Raw genomic sequence first — 21,035 nt, forward strand, 5'->3', positions numbered from 1 at the left:
CCGTAGAGGAGCCGGGTCAGCGCCCCCCATGGAAGGAATCGGGGGGATGGAAACCCCCAGGATGGGGAGTTATGTGTTTCAGCCATGTTAGTATCACTCAAACACATGCACAGTACCCACACGCAGAGCCAGTTCATGCTGTAAAACCCCCAGACCCACGAGGGACGTGTTAATCTCAGCACAAGTTCTGCTTTAACCCATTAGAAATAACCCTGTAATTATTGTGGAGTCTCAGTGCCAGAGGACGCCAAACCCCTGAGCTGTCAGTAGAGGGCCAGGTGTAGCGTCACTGGACACTGTCAGCGCTTCGGCAGTGAGGCCTTGTACGTGCTGGCCCTGGTGGCTCAGACACATGGCTATGGAAAGGGGAAGGTTACACACATCCCCAGCCGGAGCCCTCACCCCTTCCTGCTCCCCAACCCCCTGCCCAGCCCGGAGCCCCTTCCTGTACCCTGAACCCCTCATTTCTGCCCTTCATCCCCTGTTAGAGCCCTCACCCCCTCCCACATCCTTACCCCCCTGCCCCAGCCCAGAGCCCCTTCCCATGCCCTGAACCCCTCACTCCTGGCCTTCACCCCCTTTTAGAGCTGCTGTGTCACTCTACTGGCTCTTTACCTCCAGCACCCACACTTGCGTTGCGAGCTCTAGTGCTGGCAGGCAGATGCGCACGCTGCTAGGCAGCAGCCTTGGTAACAGCAGACATGTGTCTCTGTGGCGCAATGGGTCTTTGTGTTTTGCTGTTAATCGAAAGGATGGTGGTTTGAGCTCCCCCAGGGATGGCGGTAACCCCTTGCTCCTCAAGACCTGCTGGGAGCCTCAAAGGCCACCTCAAACCCGTCTCTCTTGGCCTCAGTGGTTTCAGCTCAGGCCCGAGGACTGTGCTGGATGCAACTCAGAAATCCATCTCCCAGCACCCATGCCGGAGGCTCAGGTTTAATCTTCAAAGTTGAACGCAAAACCTTGAGCCAGATGTGTTTTGCTCCATTCTCGCCTCCGCCCAAGCGGCAATGGAGAAATGTAGGAGAAACGCCTGCTAGAAGACACCTCCCTCTCACTTCTCTGTAGGCTGTGACATTATTAATATCAACTGGGACCATATAGATCATTGCTGCCACCACTATTATATATTTGCAACAAATATTGTGCACAAGTTGTAGTGTGAGCTGTCTATGAAAAGGTTATGATTTTCTGGTTATAATTATACTAGCTGTATGTGTGTACCATTTTTGTATTTGAAATTATGAATATGGGCTATGTACTTGTATCTCAAATGTATTTGATTTCAAGTAGCCTCAGTGGTGCATTTGGTCAGCTTCTTGAGAAAGGACTATTCTCAGTAAGTGCCCAATCAAGAAACGCTTCACTGACAATGGACTTTGGAAAATGCCAATCCACATCTGAGCTTTCCTGGGAACATTCAAACTAACATGTAAACAATGTCGTAGGCCTGCAAATTGAATCATGCATGGACATGTGACCTGCCCATGTGACTCCAGACTCCATCTTGCTGCTGTGATTTTCCTAGGTCAGCCCTAGGACCAATCCTATTCAACTTATTCATAAATGATTTGGAGAAAGGGGTAAAGAGTGAGGTGGCAAAGTTCACAGACGATACTAAACTGTTCAAGATAGTTAAGACCAAAGCAGACTGCGAAGAACTTCAAAAAGAACTCACAAAACTAAATGATTGGGCAACAAAATGGCAAATGAAATTTAACGTGGATAAATGTCACATTGGGAAAACATAACCCCAACTATACATACAATATGATGGGGGCTAATTTAGCTACAACTAATCAGGAAAGAGATCTTGGAGTCATCATGGATAGTTCTCTGAAGATGTAGCAATGAATTGACACATATGACCCCAAGATGAGATCATTAATACACTAACCTGAGGAGAAGGACACTCCAACACTAGTAGGGAGAGGAAATACAAAAAGGGAAGAGGGGAGAAACCCCTACTGAACATGCATTACACCTAGCGACGGCAGCAGAACAGATTATCGGCTACACAACCCAAGAAAGGGATCTGCATGTTGCTGTAGACAGATCAGTGAAAAGCTCCCCTCAATTCACAGCTGCCAGCAAAAAAGTTAACATCAAGTTAGTATTCATAAGGAATGGGCTGGAGAATAACACCAAACATTTGTATACAAACCAAGGGGGAAGCCTCCAATACCCTGGGACCACCCTGCCTACTACAGCGCTGAACACAGGATATTTTATATCTATCTTTGAGAACTGAGGAAGAAATGGGTCTAAAAAGAAACATTTGCTAATGAGAGAAAACCACCCGAATATGAAGATATTTTATATTAAGTGAGAGTAATTGGACAGTGGAAGTTCAATTAACAGACAGCAATAATTCCCCCCACACACACACACACCCACACCATTCACATGGCAGCAGGGAGCCCTTTGAGGAGGTGCTTTAAGAGGGTATGTGAGGGGAGTGTGGAGCAGGAAAACTTCCTGGCAGTGGGAAGGAGGCAGAAGCAGGGGCAGGCAGGTGACTGGCAGTTGGGGGTAGCAGTAGCCAGGACTGCGTAACCTTGTGCTGGACAGTCTCCACTGGGGACTTTTTCCTCCTGTCCCCTTCCTTGCCAGCAGAGAATGGCCACCCCAGCCCACCCCAGCCGCAGCTGTGTCTCAGGGCTCTGCAAACTGCATCCATTAAGCCCCTTCTCATTTGGGGAATGATAGAAAGGAAGGAAATTTGCTGCAGGTCAAACGGGTGTGAAAATATCCCAAATCTGAGATTGTTAAATTAACATTGGAGAATTAAAGAGAAAATGGGGCAAAATCTGAAAAGGAGACTAGAGAAAGTGTCAATAATTGCTCCACCAGCACTGACCCCTCATAGAGCCCTTGCTGCTTTTACAGCTGAGAGGAAACTTCCTCTCTCTGATGTCTGGCCATGGTGGAAGTGGTGACCCAGTGAAGCTGACTTGAGGCTGATGCAAGATAAGCAAAGCAGAACCAGCTGCCCAGGGTACGGGGTTGGAAGTCAGAATAGGGGGGTGGGCCTGGGTTCCCCTACATCAGTGGTTCTCAACCAGGGGTACGTGTACCCCTGAGGGGACGCAGAGAACTTCCATCAACGCATCTAGTTAATTGCCTTATTTTACCACAGGCTACAGAAAAAGCACCTGCAAAGGCTGTATGAACTGACATCCCCGCACAGACAGTGACTCGTACACATGGCTCTGTGCCCCAGGCACTGACAGGGGAGCGCAGGGCTCACACCCCTGGGGTGTATGGATAATTCTCAGGTACAAGGAGACGGTTGCCAGCCACGCGCAGTCCCCGGGCGTGGGGACAGGCAGCTGTTTCCAGATCGGACACTCGGGGCCCACAAGTGACCTGCTGCCTGACACCAGCTGCTGGACTTGCCTCTTTGGCAGGAGACCCCCCAGCCCCTCCCCCACTCTAACCCCTAATCTCCACTCCCCTCCCCGAGCTGGGGGAGAACCCAGGAGTCCTGGCTCCCAGCCCTGCCCCTCCCCCACTCTAACCCCTAGCCCCCCCCTTCCCGGAGCTGGGGGAGAACCCAGGAGTCCTGGCTCCCAGCCCTGCCCTGCCCACCCCCGCGTTTCCATAGGGCTCCACCCAACGCCCCCCCCCGAGCGGGGCAGCCCCGCGGGGCACATCCGGGCGGCACAGACGAGCCCAGGGGAGGAGCAGGCGCCCGGCAGCCCCCACCGCACTGGGGGGCGCCGCGCTGCGGGGGGCGGGGCCAGGCCGAGACCCCGGGACACGAGAGTTCGCGTCAGGAGCCGGAGCTTGGGGAGGGCGGGGCCGGGGCTCTCTGGGGGGCGGGGCGGGAGGGGTCCGATTGACCCAGGGACCCGCCCTCTCCTGGGCTGGAGAGGACGGAAGCGCCCCGGGGCAGGCTGGGAGTTGTAGTTCCTGGCTCGTCTCAGAGCGGAAGTGACGAACGGTTGCTCAGGCAACGCGCCCCCTCCCGGTGCACACTGGGAAGCGTAGTTCTCCCTCTCACACGCGGCCTCTATTGGAGGAGGGGCCGTAGCTTTCAGTTCGCCGCGCCCCTCCCCGCTCCCTGATTGGCGGAGAGAGCGCGGGACAGAGACTCGGCGCGTGGGGGGGGCCTGGTGCCCTCGCCCCGAGGCTTCGCTGCCCCCGCCCCCTCCCCACGGGGAGCCGGGGGGGGCACCAGTGGGACCCGCCCCGGCGCTGCGGGGGGGACGCGGGCTCGGGGGCAGCCGGCGGGCGGAGCCGGGCCGAGGGGCGCTGAGGCGGGACGGGGAGAGGCGGCTCCGCACGGGGGGGCCGGGGGCTCAGACACCCAGTTCCAGGCGCCAGGCCCAGCCCCTCCCCGGGAGCAGCCCCGGGCCCGTGGGAGCCGGGCGGGGGGGGCACAGGGCAGAGGCAGCGCGAGTGAAAGGGCTTCACCCCCCCCGCTGGGCCTGGGGGGGGCAACGGGGGGGGCTGAGCTGCCTGGGAGCAGCCCCACATGCGGCAGCCTGGGGCCGCGGGGCCTTCAGCCTCCCCCAACCTGCCCCCCAGTGTCCCCTCCGTCCGCTGTGACTCTCCTGTCAGCACCGCCCCCTCCTCCCCCTCTGTAGGGCCCCAGCAGCCCCTTCAAACCCCCACAACCTGCCCCCCAGTGTCTCCCCCCCATCTGTTGTGACCCTCTCGCCAGCCCCACCCCCATCTGTGGGGATCCCTCAGCCCCCAGCATCCCCTCCCCAATCGTGTTCACTCTACCTGGCCTTTCCCTTCGCTCCTGACCTCCTCCTCCCCCACCATCCTCAGCACCCTGACACCGACCTCCTCCTCTCACCTCATCTCCCACATCCTCCTTCCCGTCCTCAGCACCCCGCCCCCCTTCCTCCTCCTCCGCCCCATCCCCGTCCTCAGCGCCCCACCCCTAATTGCCTCCAACCCATTTCTCATTGCTGGGCCCCACTTTTCCATCCTCCCACTCCCCCAGTCCATCCCCAGGGTGTGAGGTTCCTCATCTTCAATCTCTGCTACACCCAAACCTGCCAGGTTCCCCTTTTTAACCACTGTGGGGTCGTCCAACCCGCCGACACCCATCCACTCTGGGTTCTCTAAATCCCACAATGCATCTTGGTAACCCCTCCCTCTTCTATCTCTAATCCCCCTATTCCCTTCCCTTAGGTCCTCCTGGACACCCCAGCCCACAGTCAGGCCTCCACATACATCCCAGTCATTCACATGCTGAGCTAGTTCTTCAGGGACCCCCACAGCCCAGCAAACTTCTCCATCCATGAGCCCCATGGACCTGTGGCCGGGAAGGTGAGGAAGCTCCTATTTTGGCTGGGCTGGCTGTGGGTGTTAATCTTTTCCTGTCTTGTGTGTGCTGTACTCACAAAGGCTTTTTGCTCCCTCGGGTGGGGTATGGTCTTGGCCGAAGATGAGGTGTTTTGGTGGCCCTGTGGATGCTGTGTGGTGTCTGGAACGGAGTGTGTGTGTTCCCATCATGCCCCTTCCCCTCTGCCTGCAGAGCTGAGGACAGACAGGCCTGAGGAGCAGAGTAGGAGCTCTGGGAAGGAGAAGAGCAATATGAAGATGGAGTGTAAGATGAGGCCAGATAACTTCTGTGGAAGGAGACATACTGGACAGGGCCTAGGATTGGGGAGACAACCAGGTGTGAGCCCCGGGTTCAGATTTCTAATTGTAGCTGTGATGGCAGAATGGGAGGAGGGTTGAAGCCGAAGCCCTGGGGTGCGGGAGTAGCGAGAAGAGGAGCCTCACCACCATTGCTTTTTCTTTTCCTCTTGTGTTGTGTTTCATAGCAAGGGAAAAGAAGTCGCAGGAACGGAGTCCAGCCCTGAGGTGAGATGGAAAGTGATCGAGAGCAGTGACAGCGTGAATCCTGTTGATGTCAGGCAAGAGCTGCCTAACTGGGACAAGAGTAACCGTCTCTGTTGGTGAGATGTGTATCTGGTTTGGGAAGGGCTCTGGTCACAGCCCTCCTGGCTCCAGGCATGGACTTCTTGTTACCTGGGTGTTGGTTTCCGGACTAGCTTTGGCTTCAGGGGAGATTATGTTGCCATTTGCGAGAGCTGATCATCTCTCTGGGCAGGAGTGGTGTGTGCTCCCTAGCAGAAAGTTGGATCCATGAGGGTGACTCCCTGTTGTGAATTTCTTTCGTCCTCCTAGGTTTCTCTCTCTGTGTTGGCCAACTTTCACTCAAACTCTCTCTCTCTCCTTTCATGGACACCTGTCATGTTCAGTTGCCTGCATTCTCTTCCTCTGCTCCCCCTCCCCCAGTCTCCTATGGGCTCAGCTGGGTCTATCTCCCCATGGGCAGGGTCTCTGCCATACTGGGAAGGATGTGTCCTGCCTGCTAGGATTGAGGGTTGCTCCTCCCACCTCCTATCTTCGGGAAGACCTCATTGCTGTAACTAGGTCACAGTGTGAGTGACCGTTCATGTCTTTGGGGCTGTGAGGTCTGAGACTGAGAGGGGTGGGCTCATGGTCGTGGCTTTGGGCAGAGGAGAAGTGGGGCTGGGATTAGAGATGCCCCTTTCACCCGCTAGCTCCATTATGCATCACCCAAAAGCCTCGCTCAGGGTCCACTATGCTTCCTTGTGCTAGGCACTGCAGGGACAATCAGAGGGACAGCAGGATGCATGAGGAAATAGATGAGTGTGTGAGGCAGATGGGTGAAGGGGTATGTGTGGCATACGTTGGGGATGGATGGGGGGTTGAGGGTTGGACGGACAGCGGGACAGATGGAGAGCTGCAGGGACGGATGGTGATGTCACAGGCTGGACTTGTGATGGGATCAGCTCATGGCCGCTGGCTCTGTCATGTCCTTCCCCCATCTGCCCGTCTGACTCTGCCCCTGTCTCTCACAGGCAGCACTCAGCGGAGTCTGGCCCTGTTGTTACACTGGTGGCTACATCCAGCGCACACCTGTGCGTAATGTGCTCCTGGAGAGCTCAGTCAGGGAGAAGCGTGTGGCTCACGGCTGCTGAACCAGCTACTCCAAAGAGTGCCGCAGATCTCCCCTTCCTTGGGCAGCAAGACCTTGGGCAGGGGGTTCCCTGTCCCTCCTCGCTGCCAAAGCAGCCTGCTCAGCGCAGAAACCGAGGTCACCTGTCTCCACCCAGCCTCTAGCTGGAGCTGCTCCAGCCCCGAATTGCTGGTATCCAACCTGGCCGGAGTTGGTGTGATGTCCTAGCGGAGTCCGTTCTTTCTCCCCGGTAGATTATGATTTTCCCCACTGCATGTAGTTGCTCTTTCTCAGCTTCCCCATAGCCCCTCCCCAGTGATAGTGACCTCTGCTGGCCAGGCACGAGAGTGTCCTGTAGGTGCCTTCTTGTAGGAGCAGTGACTCCTGGTGGCGAGGGGCAGCAATGCCTGGCATGTATCCCCCCTAGCATTGCTGCAGTGACCCCTGGTGGCGAGGGGCAGCAATGTCTTGCATGTATCCCCCCTAGCATTGCTGCAGTGACCCCTGGTGGCAACTGAGGTCAGTTGTCTGTGTGACCCCACTACTGCCATTGTGCCTGTTAGCGCTGGTGCGTAGGTGAGGCAGGGCCTTGTGTGTATATCAGCCATTGGGGCAGGGCCCTCTGCGTATCTCACTCTCATCTCGTTGACACGTGTTCCCCAGGTGGGGCAGTCCCCTGTGTATATTTACTCCCCCCCAACCCCTATATTGGGCATGTGACCACTAATAGCCAGAGGAGTCAGTGCCCAAGGTGTATTCTTCACCTTCCCCAAGGTGGCAGGGTGCCTGGGTGGCTGTGTCAGGCAGTGCCCTGGGTGTCTTCCAACCCCTTTGTGGCAGTGAGCCCTGCTTCTGGTGTGTATCACTCCCCCACTAGGGATGTGCATGGTTGGCCCAGTATGGCAGTGCCCTTTGTGTAGCCCCCTCCCTCCCCCGCCCCCAGCGTGACCAGATAGAAAGTGTGAAGTATCGGGACAGGGTGGAGGATAATAGGCACCTACATAAGAAAAAGTCCCGAATATCGGGACTATCCCTATAAAATTGGGACATCTGGTCACCCTATCCCCTCTACCCGTGTGCCAGGTATGGCAGGCACTGATCCCTGGCATTCCTGTGGGGCAATACCCTCTGTATATCCCCCAACTGGGGCACTAACCCCTGCTGGTCAAGTGGGGCAGTGCCCTGTGTGTGTGTGTCCCCTATTTAGGTAGTGACCCCGATGGCTAAGTGATGCAGTGGCCTTTGATGTCCTCTTCTCTCCCCAGCCCCCCCTCTCTCTAGGGTAGGACCCCCAGTTGGGGCACTACCCGATGTGTATCTCTACTAATTGGAGCAGTGACCTCCTCGTGGTGCCCTGGTGTGGCAGTGCCCTATTGGTATCTCCCTCCCCCTCTCCCCACGCCATTGTGGTAGTGGCCACATCAGGCAGTGGCCTGTTTATCATCTCCCCCCCACCAGCGCCATTGCAGCAGTGCCACCTGGTGGCCATGTGCAACAGTGCCCCGCCTGTATCCCCCCCAACCATTGCTGCCGTGACCCCAGGTGCTCAGTTTGAGTAGTAGCCTGTGTTTACCTCACCTCTTGAGGCAGTAACATGTGGGGCCAGCTAAGACAGAGCACAGTCTGTGACGTCTGTTGGCCACGTAGGGCAGCGGCCTGTATGTACCATCTCCTCTGGAGCGGTGACCACTGGTGTCTTGGTGCTAAGATGCAGCCACCTCTGGGTTACGTGGTGGGGCTGTTGACAGGACAGTGGGGACTGCCGCCCCTTTCCAGTAAGTAGGGGAAAGTCTGGTGTTCGGGGTAGAGTGTTCCACCTTCTGTTGAACTGTGATGCTGTGAGCACCTTTCCCTTCCATGAAGAAGACCTTGTGTGACTCCAAAGCTGGTCCAGTAACAGGTATCACCTCACCTGCCTTGTCTCTCTGGTATTCTGGCCAGTGTCCAACTTCCCCTTCACTGTTGGTCTTCAAACTTCCTCCAAGCCTCCCCACCCAGTCCCTTAAGATGCCAAACCTCCCCTGGAGCCCAACCCTGGGGAGGGCACCATATCTGAAAACCCTACGGCACCATGGGGGTGGTAGTGTCCACTGCCTCCATCTCCCACCAGCCAGGATGGGCCCCACAGCACAATGGGAGTGTTTGTGTCTCCTGCTTCCATTTCCTGACAGCTGCTGCCAGGCCCGGCCTAAACTTCCCATTTCTGGTGCGAGTCTGGAAGCAGGTGCTGCCGGGAAGGGTGGTGCTGGTGTCAGGAGAAAGCAGGAGGAGTAAGTGGGTCTGTGCTACTGCGGGGAGGTGCTTCCCTTGCTGTGAAAGGGCCCCGCTATTAGAGGAGATGTCATCTCCCTGCCCTGCCATGCTCTGCACCAGCCCCTGCTTGTCACGGGAGCAGGGCTGGCTCCAGGCACCAGCGTAGCAAGCAGGTGCTTGGAGCAGCCAATTCAAAGGAGCGGCCCGTCTGGTATCGGGTCAGCATGTCTGGTCTTTGGCGGAAATTCGGTGGCGGGTCCCCCATTTCCTGTCTTAGTCTTTGAGCTGCCACCAAATGTCTACCAAAGAGAAAGGGAGGGAGGACTCGCCGCTGAACTGCCGCAGAAGAAGCAGTGTGGTTGAGCTGCTGTCAAAGAGCCACAGCTTTTTTTTTCTTTTATATTTACTTTCTCCACAGCTGTCATGGTTTTATAGACCTCCGTCGTATCCCCCTTTAGTCGTCTCTTTTCCAAGATGAAAAGTCCCAATCTTATGAATCTCTTCTTAGACAGAAGCTGGTCCATATCCCCTCATCATCTTTGTTGTCCTTTTCTAAATCTTTCCCATTCCAATAGATCTTTTTTGAGATTGGGGCGACTGCATCAGCACACAGTATTCAAGATGTGGACGTACCGTGGATTGATATTGAAGCGATATGATAGTTTCTGTCTTCTTACCTATCCCTTTCGTAATGTTTCCCAACACTCCGCTGCACATTGAGTGGATGTTTTCAAAGAACTATCCACAACGACTCCCAGATCTCTTTCTCAAGTGGTAACAGCTAATTTAGACCCCATCTTTTTATAGGGATAGTTGGGATTCTGTTTTCCAACGTGCATTACTTTGCACTTAACAGCGCCGATGTTCCTCTGCCATTTGGTTGTCCCGTCACCCAGTTGTGTCAGATCTCTTTGTGGCTCTTCGCAGTCTGCCTGGGCATTAACTATCTTGAGCAATTTTGTATCATCTGCAAATTTTGCCACTTCACCGTTTACCCCTTTCCCCAGATCATTTATGAAAAGTTGAACAGTACTGCTCCCAGTACAAACACCTGGGGATAAGAGAGGGAAGATCCTCTTCTGACGCTGGCAGACCAGGTGCCAGCTCACGCCAAGGCCCCTAGGCCTTACTGATAAGTGACAAACGCATGGCTGGAAACTAGTCTTGCTCACCTGTTTGTTAGTGTTGTTAAAACAGGCATTAGATTCATAAAAATGTGTTTAGAGTTTATGACTAGCTCGTCAGTTGCTGCATGCATTCTTCTCACCTATAATAGCCGTAGCCTGTGTTGTAAGGTGATATATAAGCGTTGGCACTAAAGCTGTAAACCCCCTTGCTGCCACTCCAGCACCAGTCAGGAGAGAAGCATTACCAAGTGTGAAACGCTAGTTTACCAGAAGAAGCGTCATCTCCTTTCCAACAGGAGAAGGCCCTGACTGAGACATCAGACAGGCCACTGTGGATCATCCATGGACAAAAGACCTGGTTGATTGCTCCCCCTCACACACCCACGAGGAGGCAGAGACCTGCACAAACACTTGCCCCCATCAGCTTGAGCTCTGGGGGAATGGAATAAAAATCTCTGTCAGGAAGAAACTGTTGTCCCCACCCCGGATGCTGCTTGGACTTCAGGGAGACGGCATGCCTTCTAAGCATAAGCAAGGGATCCCGGCTGTTTGGCTAGGGTTATCCCTAAAGGACATACAGAGTTTGAGTGTTACAGCAGCTTCTACTACACCTGGGTGGCAAGCTAGAGTCAGGGTGCCCAAGGGGGCTGTCTGTGACTCCATGTTAAGGCTGTTCTAGTGCCTGAGGAGATCACACTTGATGCTTGGTGGGTGAGATCAAAGTGTGTGTGGAATACACAACCGTGAGGAACCCCACTGCCTGCCAGCCCCAGGCTCCAGGGGCTCCTGCTCTCTGGGGCTCTGGCTGCACTAGAAAAGTAAGTTTCAAGGTTGCCTGGTTCAGAAAACTGGAAGGGAAAGATAGAGAACCCACATTACGTTTTTTAAACAAAGAATTCTCATGATTTGTAAGTCACTGTTGTGATTTTGGGGATTTTCCAATAGTGAGGGTGGCAATAATGAGAAGTTAAGGGTAATTATTTAGCATTTAGATTACAGTCAGTTTGGGGGAAAAAAAATCAGGCTTGGGGCCCTTGTGTGCCGGATGCAGCACGACATCTAGTGCCTTGTCTCGATCTTACGAACCAAGATACATAGAATGTAGGTCGGGTACGGAGAAGTCTGTGTAACTCGTGCAGTTGTTGATGTACACGTAATCTCAAATATTACCAAGCCCCCACCCCAAGAAAAACAAAAACAAAAAAAACAACCAAAAACAACCATCTCCCCAACAGACCCAGAGTCCGGAAAGTATTTGTCCCTCATACTGTTGAAAAGACTCACAGCAGAAAAAAGAAGTCAAGCCTCTTAAATAATTATCTAGCAAGACAAAGAAGAACCTCTCACATCTGTAGACTCACAAAACACTTCCAAGAAAGTGTAACTGTATTGTGTTTATCATAAAGAAACAAAAACACCAGATTTTTCTGCTTTTTCAAAAAAAAATCTGCTTGAAAAGAAAATCATCACAGTTTAACTCTTTTCTGTTTTTCTAACCAGAAAGTTTTCCCCTAAAGAAGATACACTGTTCCTGGAAACACTGCAATACCAGATCCATGCATGGGGTAGACAAAGCAAGCTCCTGTTTTCACTAATTCTTTTCTTTCAAAAATCAAGCTAATACACAGTGCTCACATCAAAGACATATTACAGATTATAACGAGCAGAACAGACACTATGCTTTGATCTTAGCGCCAAGAAGCCAAGAAACAATACTGACATTCTGCCACGCACGCACACCCCTGCGCCCACCCATTTCTACCTCACCAGGACGAGCTCCCAGACATGCAACAAACACCATAACTAGGGAACTCTACGGAAGACTGACTCACTTCCCCGAAATGACTCCAGTGGAAGAATTCAAAGCAAGAACCTTTGACACACAATTCTGTTCAAAGACAGACAAGTCTTGCAGATGCCTTCCTCTCCCTGGTTTCCCCTCTAGACTCCTAATTTCCATAAACCCACCCACTGACTTGTGACTACCAATCTCTCACTGTTAACTCTTATAGGAAACCAGGGCAAAGAAAGCCTATGCAAGCGCTATTCCGCAGCCCCAGTGCTCTTTTCTGCTCCTTCCCACGCAACTATATCAAACATACAGTCAATTGCATCAAAGCAGTTCCTCGCTGTTTGGGGCATTGGTGCCCCTTAGTCCCTCTGAGGTGATCGACTGGTTCCTTCTGGCCTTAAATGCTAGGAATCTGACTCAAATGGCCACAAACTTCCTCCTCTTCTGCTCCTATGAACTATCCCTCATCTGGGCAAAACATTTAAAAACACTGGTGTTTTCCCAACAGGAAAGGGATGGACAATTTCTCTTCTGTGGGGAGACGAGGGAAACCATGCAATTACCTTCTGGAAGGTATATTAAGGAGGGCGGCGTAAGAACCCTCATGGACTAGATTAAGAAAGCAGCTCTTTAACTGACCTTCCAACAATGAGAAACTGAAATCCGCAAGAGCAGCCTTTCAACTCAGGGACCCAAAAATAAGCTGTTGACAATAACTAACCCAAGAGTTACAAATGACTCCAAACCATACACTCTTAGGACAGACCAAACGTTAACACAAACAACAACGCAATTCTTTGCTGCTCTTTAAGTGTGATAACCAAAAACTTATGAAACCAAAGAGCCAGCAGAATACACACCACAAAACAGTCCCCTGTTAGCTAGGAAGCCATCACACTAACACGATGTGCTCAAAAAAAAAAAAAAAAAAAAAAAGGCAAAAAATCCCACACAGTCATTTTCAGAGCTCTCAGTTGTTTTCATACACTAATAGAAAAGCTTGAGTTACTGACACTAGTTGAGATAGTATCCTTCTGTTTTTTTCACAACAGGGAACTGCCTTACCAAAACAAAGCCTCAAAAAAATTGGGTACAAATTCATAAATGCTCCTCTCCACAAAAATCTTTAGTAAAAGGCAAAAGATTTATACAAACTGGGAAGGGGAGAGAAAAAGAAAAAGAAAAAGAAAAAAAGCAGAGTCTCTGCTGGGGCAACCGCATATCCTACCACAAGTCAGGGTGACTACTCTCACAGCCCACTAAAGTGCTAGCTTTTAGAGGAAATGGAATTGAACCGATTGACAGCCTGAGTTGGATCATGGGAACCGGGGACATAGGGAGCAAAACCAGCCCCTTGACCAGGGACTCGCTTCGCTGCAGGCAATGCACTGTGGGTATGCAAATAAGATGCTCCGTCCGTCTCCGGTACTCAAAGGAGTCTTTTCTCCGAGCTGCCTCTGCTCCTTCCCCAGCTGGGCGGAGATTGGGATGCAGCGAGGGTGGGGAAGCTGCTCTCCTGAGACAGTCCCGCTGATGGCCAGGCACATGGAGGACGGAGCCCGGACGAGAAGCCAGAGGGCACTTGGCCCACAGCTAAAATCTGGAGCAAAAGCACACACTTTGCAAAGGAACAGGAGCTGGGATCTCAGACATGAGATTCTATCTGCCGGCCGGGGTGCGACCCCATGTTGTACTTGCTGCTTGGTCTGCCTCTCCTGCAAAGTAGCTGGCCTCAGATCCTTGGGGTTCGCTGAGCTGCAGCTCACCTTGATACACGGGAACATCTTAAAAATCATGGCCTCTCAGGGTTGGAAGGGACCTCAGGAGGACATCTAGTCCAACCCAATCCCCAACTAAATCATCCCAGCCAGGGCTTTGTCAAACCTGACCTTAAAAACCTCTAAGGAAGGAGATTCCACCACCTCCCTAGGAAACCTATTCCAATGCTTCACTACCCTCCTCATGAAAAAGGGTTTTCCTAATATCCAACCTAAACCTTCCCCACCGCAACTTGGGACCATTGCTCCTTGTTCCGTCATCTGGTACCACTGAGAACAGTCTAGATCCATCCTCTTTGGAACCCCCTTTCAGGTAGTTGAAAGCAGCGATCAATCCCCCCTCATTCTTCTCTTCTGCAGACTAAACAATCCCAGTTCCCTCAGCCTCTCCTCATAAGTCATGTCTTCCAGCCCCCTAATCATTTTTGTTGCCCTAGGCTGGACTCTTTTCAGTTTTTCCACATCCTTCTTGGAGTGTGGGGCCAAAAACTGGACACGGTACTCCAGATGAGGCCTCACCAATGTCGAATAGAAGGGAACGATCACGTCCCTCCATCTGCTGGCAATGCCCCTACGTATGCAGTCCAAAATGCCGTTAGCCTTCTTGGCAACAAGGGCACACTGTCGACTCATATCCAGCTTTTCATCCACTGTAACCCCTAGGCCCTTTTCTGCAGAACTGCTGCCTAGCCATTCGGTCCCTAGTCTGGAGCAGTGCATGGGATTCTTCCGTCCTAAGTGTAGGACTGGGCACTTGTCCTTGCTGAACCTCATCAGGTTTCTTTCAGCCCAATCCTCTATTTTTTCTAGGTCCCTCTGTATCCTATCTCTACTCTCCAGCGTATCGACCGCTCCTCCCAGTTTAGTGTCATCTGCAAACTTGCTGAGAGTGCAGTCCAAGCCATCCTCCAGATCATTAATGAAAATGTTGAACACAACCGGCCCCAGGACGGACCCTTGGGGCACGCCGCTTGATATCAGCTGCCAATTAGACGTGGAGCCATTGATCACTACCCACTGAACCCGACGACCTAGCCAGCTTTCTGTCCACTTTATAATGTATTCATCCAGCCCATACTTTTTGAACTTGCCGACAAGAATACTGTGGGAGATTGTATCAAAAGCTTTGATAAAGTCAAGGAGTAACACCTCCATTGCTTTCCCCTCATCCGCAGACCCAGTTATCTCCTCACAGAAGGCAATTAGGTTAGTCAGGTGTGACTTGCCCTTGCTGAATCCATGCTGACTGCTCCTGATCACTTGCCTCTCCTCTGAGTGCTTCAGAATTGATTCCTCGAGGACCTGCTCCATGATTTTTTCAGGGACTGAGGTGAGGCTGACTGGCCTGTAGTTCCCCTGATCCTCCTTCTTTCTTCCCTTTTTTAAGGATGGGCACTACATTAGCCTTTTTCCAGTCATCTGGGACCTCCCCCGATCACCATGACTTTTCAAAGATGCTATGCTGCCCAGTGCAGCAGTCTGGGAGCTGATTTTGTTCGTGAAGATGGGGGCAGGGGGAAGCATCAAGTACATTAGTTTTTTCCACATCCTCTATCACTAGGTTGCCTCCCTCATTGAGGAAGGAGCCCACATTTTTCTTGACTTTCTTCTTGTTGCTAACATACCTGAAGAAACCCTTCTTGTTGTTACTCTTAACATCTCTTGCTAGCTGCAACTCCAAGCCTGAGTTGCCCTTCCTGATTTCACTCCTGCCTGCCTGAGCAATATTTTTATACTCCTCCCTGGTCATTTGTCCAATCTGCCTGGCTCAGGGGAGGATGTAAGCAGGGTGAGAATGAACTCTACCCTGCCATCTGTTGGTGATCTGTTGTAAAGGCCTTTTGAGGCTGCTGTCATTTGCATGGTTCCACCCACCCCGGATTGCATGATGGGGGTGCTTGTCCAAAGGATCATTTCGGCTGCTGTGGGATCCTCAGTCTCTTTCTTATTAGGGCAGTGGTAATAAAGTGCAGTTATTCCGGTGATATGAATCAAGGACAGTAGAACGGAACTTAGCGGTTCATGATTTCGGGACTCACCCGAACCTACATAAATCTCGTTAGGCAAGGGACATGGGTTCCAAAACAGGGTGAAATAAGAAAGATTGAAAAGGGATATTTGCACTTAGTACTATGGGTTTCTAGTGGAATCTTTAAATGCACATTTTATGCCCTTTGTGTTTTTCTAGCTTAAAAATAGAATGTTTTACTTTTCTAACCCATGTTTAGAACTAGGCATAGATAAAAAGTGATTAGTCACTAAATGCAGTTTTCCAGTATTTCTAAAGGACTAGGCTGTGATCTCTTTTTCACACTAGAAGTTGAAAACAACTCCATAGTGGGGGAAAAGGCTCCCCACCACTTAAACAGCAAGAAAGTTTTGCAGATTGGATTCTGAGAGTTAAGCTGTGGGACACAGCTTTTGTGACACACTCTGAAACCAGATTCTTAATAACAGGTCAATAGGTAGGTTTACACAAATTCTGGTCTCTGAGACCAGAGCTGGGGGTGGGCCCCCACAACTTTCGTGGCACATGCACCACCTCTGCAAATCAACCTTTGCTACCTCACTCCATAACACCACACACACAGCAGCTGCCTTTTACCTCTCAGGACCAAAACACACCCTGAAAGAGATCAAACGGTATAAGCTTAAGGCCAACGACTGCACCACTAACAACAACTCAAAGAGATTCAAAAACTTTTCAGGCGAGGGTGAAGCTCTCAGTCCTCAAATGCCAGCTACAGTTACTCTCTCCTTGATCCAAAACGAACAGCAAAATACACTGCATTACTCCTGCCCCAATAACAAAGAGACTGGGGATCCCACAGCAGCTGAAATGACCGTTTGGACAAGCACTCCCATCATGCAATCCGGGGTGGGTGGAACCATGCAAATGACAGCAGCCTCAAAAGGCCTTTACAACAGATCACCAACAGATGGCAGGGTAGAGTTCATAGCGACCCTGCTTAAACTAGATTGTGGAAAAGATTAAAAAACACTGAACGTTCAAACTCACCAAATGCGGGTCAATCCATCCTCATCGTCCTATCCGCTCGTTATACTCCACACCTGAACTTAGCCCTCACATGGACAACATACCCTCCTAACTCAGTGTCTGTACGTTAACCTTTTACCCCCAGTTGGGGCTATTGCACATTATGTATTCCTTATGCCACCCGATCTTAAACCGAACTTCGCACCCCCTGGGTAATCTGTACGTTGTTCCCTGATCCCCAGAAACTTCTGCTCCTAAACGCTGTACCGAACCCTTTTTTTTTCTCTGAACGTCATCTTAATAAAATGTTGACATTTGTTCGAGATCCCGGCTCCTCTTCCTTTGCAAGGCGTGTGCGTTTGCTCCGGGTTTTAGTCTGCTAAGACAGCGAGGGGGGCCGATTGAGCCAGAGGCGCTTGCCTGCAGCAGACACGGATCCAAGGCTGAACCTTGTCCCCCACCAGCTGAAGGCTTAACTGAGAACAGTTTAAGAAGTGCTCCCGTCTCTGGCACTCAGCTACCCAGCTCCCAGTGGGGTCCAAACCCCAAAGAGATCCCTTTTACCCTGCAGACGCTGTAAAATCCTGTGACCAGGGCAGCTGCCTAGCAGCCTGCGCATCCGCCTGCCAGGACGAGCGCGCGTAAGGCCCTAATCTAGATAGTGCCGGCTGGGTGGCAGGGCTGTGAAAAGCCAGCAGAGTGGTGCAGCGGAAATGTGCTGGGCCCATAACCCAGAAGTTGATGGATCGAAACCATCCTCTGCTACGTGTGTGTTTGTTTCTTTTCCCTCTGGGCCTTCCAGCAAGGCGGTGACCAGCAGAGCGGCAAGAGGTGGCTGAGGCGGTGGCCTGCCAGAGAGCTCCCTGGCTACCTGGGCTGAAGGCAAGAGGGAGGTCTGGGTGTGGCAAGGGCCTCCTGTCCCAGAATGAGGCTGCAGTGCTTCCTGGTCCCCTTTTCCCACCCACCCCGGCGGGCTGCGGGAGAACATGAGGGAGGCTCTCGGGGCGCTAGGCAGTGCTGTGTGACTGTCAGGGGAAAGAGCCGAGGCTACCGACTCGACCTGCCATTGACTCGCGTGGCTCTGCGCGCCGTCAGCCGGGGCGGGCCTGGCTGCGCACGTGACTCAGGCTTGGGCAGCATGGCTGCTCTTTCCTGACGAGGCATGAGGCAGGCCAACAGCTTTGCACAGCCTACAGAGAAGTGGGAGGGAGGCGTCTTTGAGCAGGCGTGTCTCGTCCCCTTCTCCCTTGCTGCTTTGGCGGAGGTGGGAAGGGAGAAAATGTTCCCGGCTGAAAGTTTTTGTGCTCGGCCTCGAGGATTAAGCCTGAGCCTCCGGCACGGCTGCTGGGAGATGGGTTTCTGAATGGCATCCAGCACGCTCTTTGGGCCACCAGCTGAAAGCACTGAGGCCAACAGGCAGCAAAAGGGGACTTTGGAGGCTCCCTGCAGGCCTCGGGGAAGCAAGGAAGTAGCACTGGCTCATCGCCGTCCCCGGGTGGGCTCGAACCACCATCCTTTCGGTTAACAGCCAAACGCGCTAACCCATTGCGCCACAGAGACATGGATGAGCAAGCCTGTATGGAGCACAAAAGTCGGGAATCAGCACAGGGTACGGTCTAGCATATGCATGCAGCTCTTAGACAAGCAACAGCAAGGGACTGGACTGGTATGCAGTGAAAGTTCTGTGGGAAGGAACCGAAAAGAGCACGGGGGCTGCAGTACAGTGCTTGCGTACACTTTCTTTGGCCTATTTTGCTGGAAGAGTTAGCAGGACGAAATTCCTAGTCAGAGGTCAGCAGGCAGGTTAATGCAAATTCTGGCCTCTAGAACTAGAGCTGGGGGTAGGCCCCCACAACTCTTGTGGCACATGCACCACCTCTGCAAATCAACCTTTGCTACTTCACTCCATAACACCACACACATAGCAGCTGCCTTTTACCTCTCAGAACCAAAACACACCCTGAAAGAAATGAAACAGCATAAGCTTAAGATCAACAACTGCACCACTAACAACAACTCGAAGAGATTCAAAAACATCTCTGTCTTTACACACCAGGGAGAGCAAACACAAAACCAGCTGCCAAACAAACATCCATTCCAACCACCCACAAGCCTTGGGCATTGGGAACCCAGACCCCTTAATGATGAGTACTTTTCAGGCGAGGGTGAAGCTCCCAGGCCTCAAATGCCAGCTACAGTTACTCTCTCCTTGATCCAAAACGAACAGCAAAATACACTGCATTACTCCTGCCCCAATAACAAAGAGACTGGGGATCCCACAGCAGCTGAAATGACCGTTTGGACAAGCACTCCCATCATGCAATCCGGGGTCGGTGGAACCATGCAAATGACATCAGCCTCAAAAGGCCTTTACAACAGATCACCAGCAGATGGCAGGGTAGGGTTCATAGCGACCCTGCTTACTTCCTCCCCCCAGCCAGAAATTGGTGGTCCTGATAAATCACATTCCCTATTATACCAACTCATTGGTATTGAATGCGAAGTTATGGCTAGCAAAAGTAGCCACCCATCTCTGCCTTGTAGCATCCAGCTTAGTCCTTGTTAACACATAAGTCAGTGGATTGTTCTCTGTCCACACCTGAAACTGAGCACCACACAAGAAGTCTTGAAATTTCTCAGTGATGGTCCATTTCAAGACCAAGAACTGTTGCTGGTGGATGGGATAGTGAGTTTCGCTATCAGACAGTCCTCAGCTGGCAAAGCCTACAGATTTACATTTCCTTCCACTTCCTGGTATGGGACTGCTCCCAGACCCTCCAAACTGGCATCAGCATGCAGGATAAACCATTTGTTTGTGTTAACAAGGACTAGGACTTGCACATGAATCAGGCAAATAATTATTTCCCATAAAGCCCTGTCACTTCTGTTATCCCGTCATGTCCCAAATGGAGAAGAGAGGAGCGCCTCCCGTGTCCCAGGCCAGGAACACCAGATTGGATGGGGGGAGGTGTTCATGACTCAGTCCAGGTTTGCTAGTGCTGCAAAGGAGAAGATTTCCTTCCTCAGTCCAGGTCAACTGGAATTGTTGTTGTAGTGGGAGAGAGATGTCTCTCATCTGGTTCTTAGATGCTTTGGTGAGAGGGGATAGGCAGAGGTTTTTTTTCCCCTTTGCAGCTCACATCGCATATTTCTTCTCTGGTTTTTGCTCTAGCTTGATTTCTCTCTTGCATCTCAGTTTTCTCTTTCTTGGCCTCATTCCAGACCATTAACAGCCCAATTCTCTATCCTAACCCTGAGTCCTCTACTGCACTCTGAATGTCTCATTCTAACTCCACCTCAGAGTCAGCACCTCTAGAACCAGTGCCTTCATCCCTCTGCACTCCAACTCTCTGTCCCATGTAGCCTGATGTAGGGTGTACTAATAATATTAATTTGGATAATTTGATGAAAATTTAATTGATTAGCTTACATGTTATTTAATTTAATTGACTTACAAAGTTACATTTGCATTACTGTTATTCAAAAGATACATATGGCATTATATGCAACAAAGATTTGGTTAATATACTCACAGCCTTCCTTGGTAACCTGGTGGTAAGAGACACAGGACCAGCCTTGCAGTTCAGGTTTCTCAATTCTTAAATGAAAGATGCAGTGCTTAGAAAATGCTAGTGTTACTTAGGGTTTACTTGAATATGTTAAACTTAAAATCAAAACCTAATAAACAAAGACTAAAAACGTAGGGAAACCGAACTTAGCCTAGTTCCCTTGAAACTTAATATTTAAGAAAAAGTACAGCCTACTGATAGTACATAGAGAGAGAGTGGAGGAATTAAGTCACAATGATAGAGCAAAGTGCACTAGTGAGGTGGGTTACCTCTTTTATAGGGCACAAGGGCTGGAAATCCTTCCTCCTATGCCCAAATTTCATTCCTCACCCAAAAAAAATTAGGGTACATTTACTTCATAGGCTAGTATGTTTGTGCTTGCTGATGACATGTACATATGCACATAAGTTACCTTGTAGTGTACCTGTTAAATCTGTGGGTACAACACTGAATAAAACCCTATGCCATTCTCCATTGTCGATTGGTCTAAGTAAAGGTCTTGGACAGGCATGGGTACTTATCTTTTTAAGTAACGTGATAAAGGTCGATTTTCCTCTCTGAGTAAA

General features: G+C 51.4%; 1 long non-coding RNA gene and 3 other non-coding genes across 5 annotated transcripts in view; all 4 read right to left on the minus strand.

Moving 5' to 3' along the window:
* The window catches only part of LOC127041585 (uncharacterized), a 593,788-nt gene that overhangs the window by 529,028 nt on the left and 43,725 nt on the right, over positions 1–21,035 (minus strand). The window lies entirely within an intron of this gene.
* Positions 11,848–12,046, minus strand: LOC127041595 (U2 spliceosomal RNA). The gene has a single exon (XR_007771688.1). It is a non-coding gene; the product is annotated as a U2 spliceosomal RNA (small nuclear RNA).
* Positions 13,182–13,298, minus strand: LOC127041618 (U5 spliceosomal RNA). The gene has a single exon (XR_007771707.1). It is a non-coding gene; the product is annotated as a U5 spliceosomal RNA (small nuclear RNA).
* TRNAN-GUU (transfer RNA asparagine (anticodon GUU)) lies at positions 18,387–18,460 on the minus strand. The gene has a single exon. It is a non-coding gene; the product is annotated as a tRNA-Asn (tRNA).

The sequence above is a fragment of the Gopherus flavomarginatus genome, assembly GCF_025201925.1.
Source record: "Gopherus flavomarginatus isolate rGopFla2 chromosome 13 unlocalized genomic scaffold, rGopFla2.mat.asm SUPER_13_unloc_3, whole genome shotgun sequence".
Taxonomy (NCBI): Eukaryota; Metazoa; Chordata; order Testudines; family Testudinidae; genus Gopherus; species Gopherus flavomarginatus.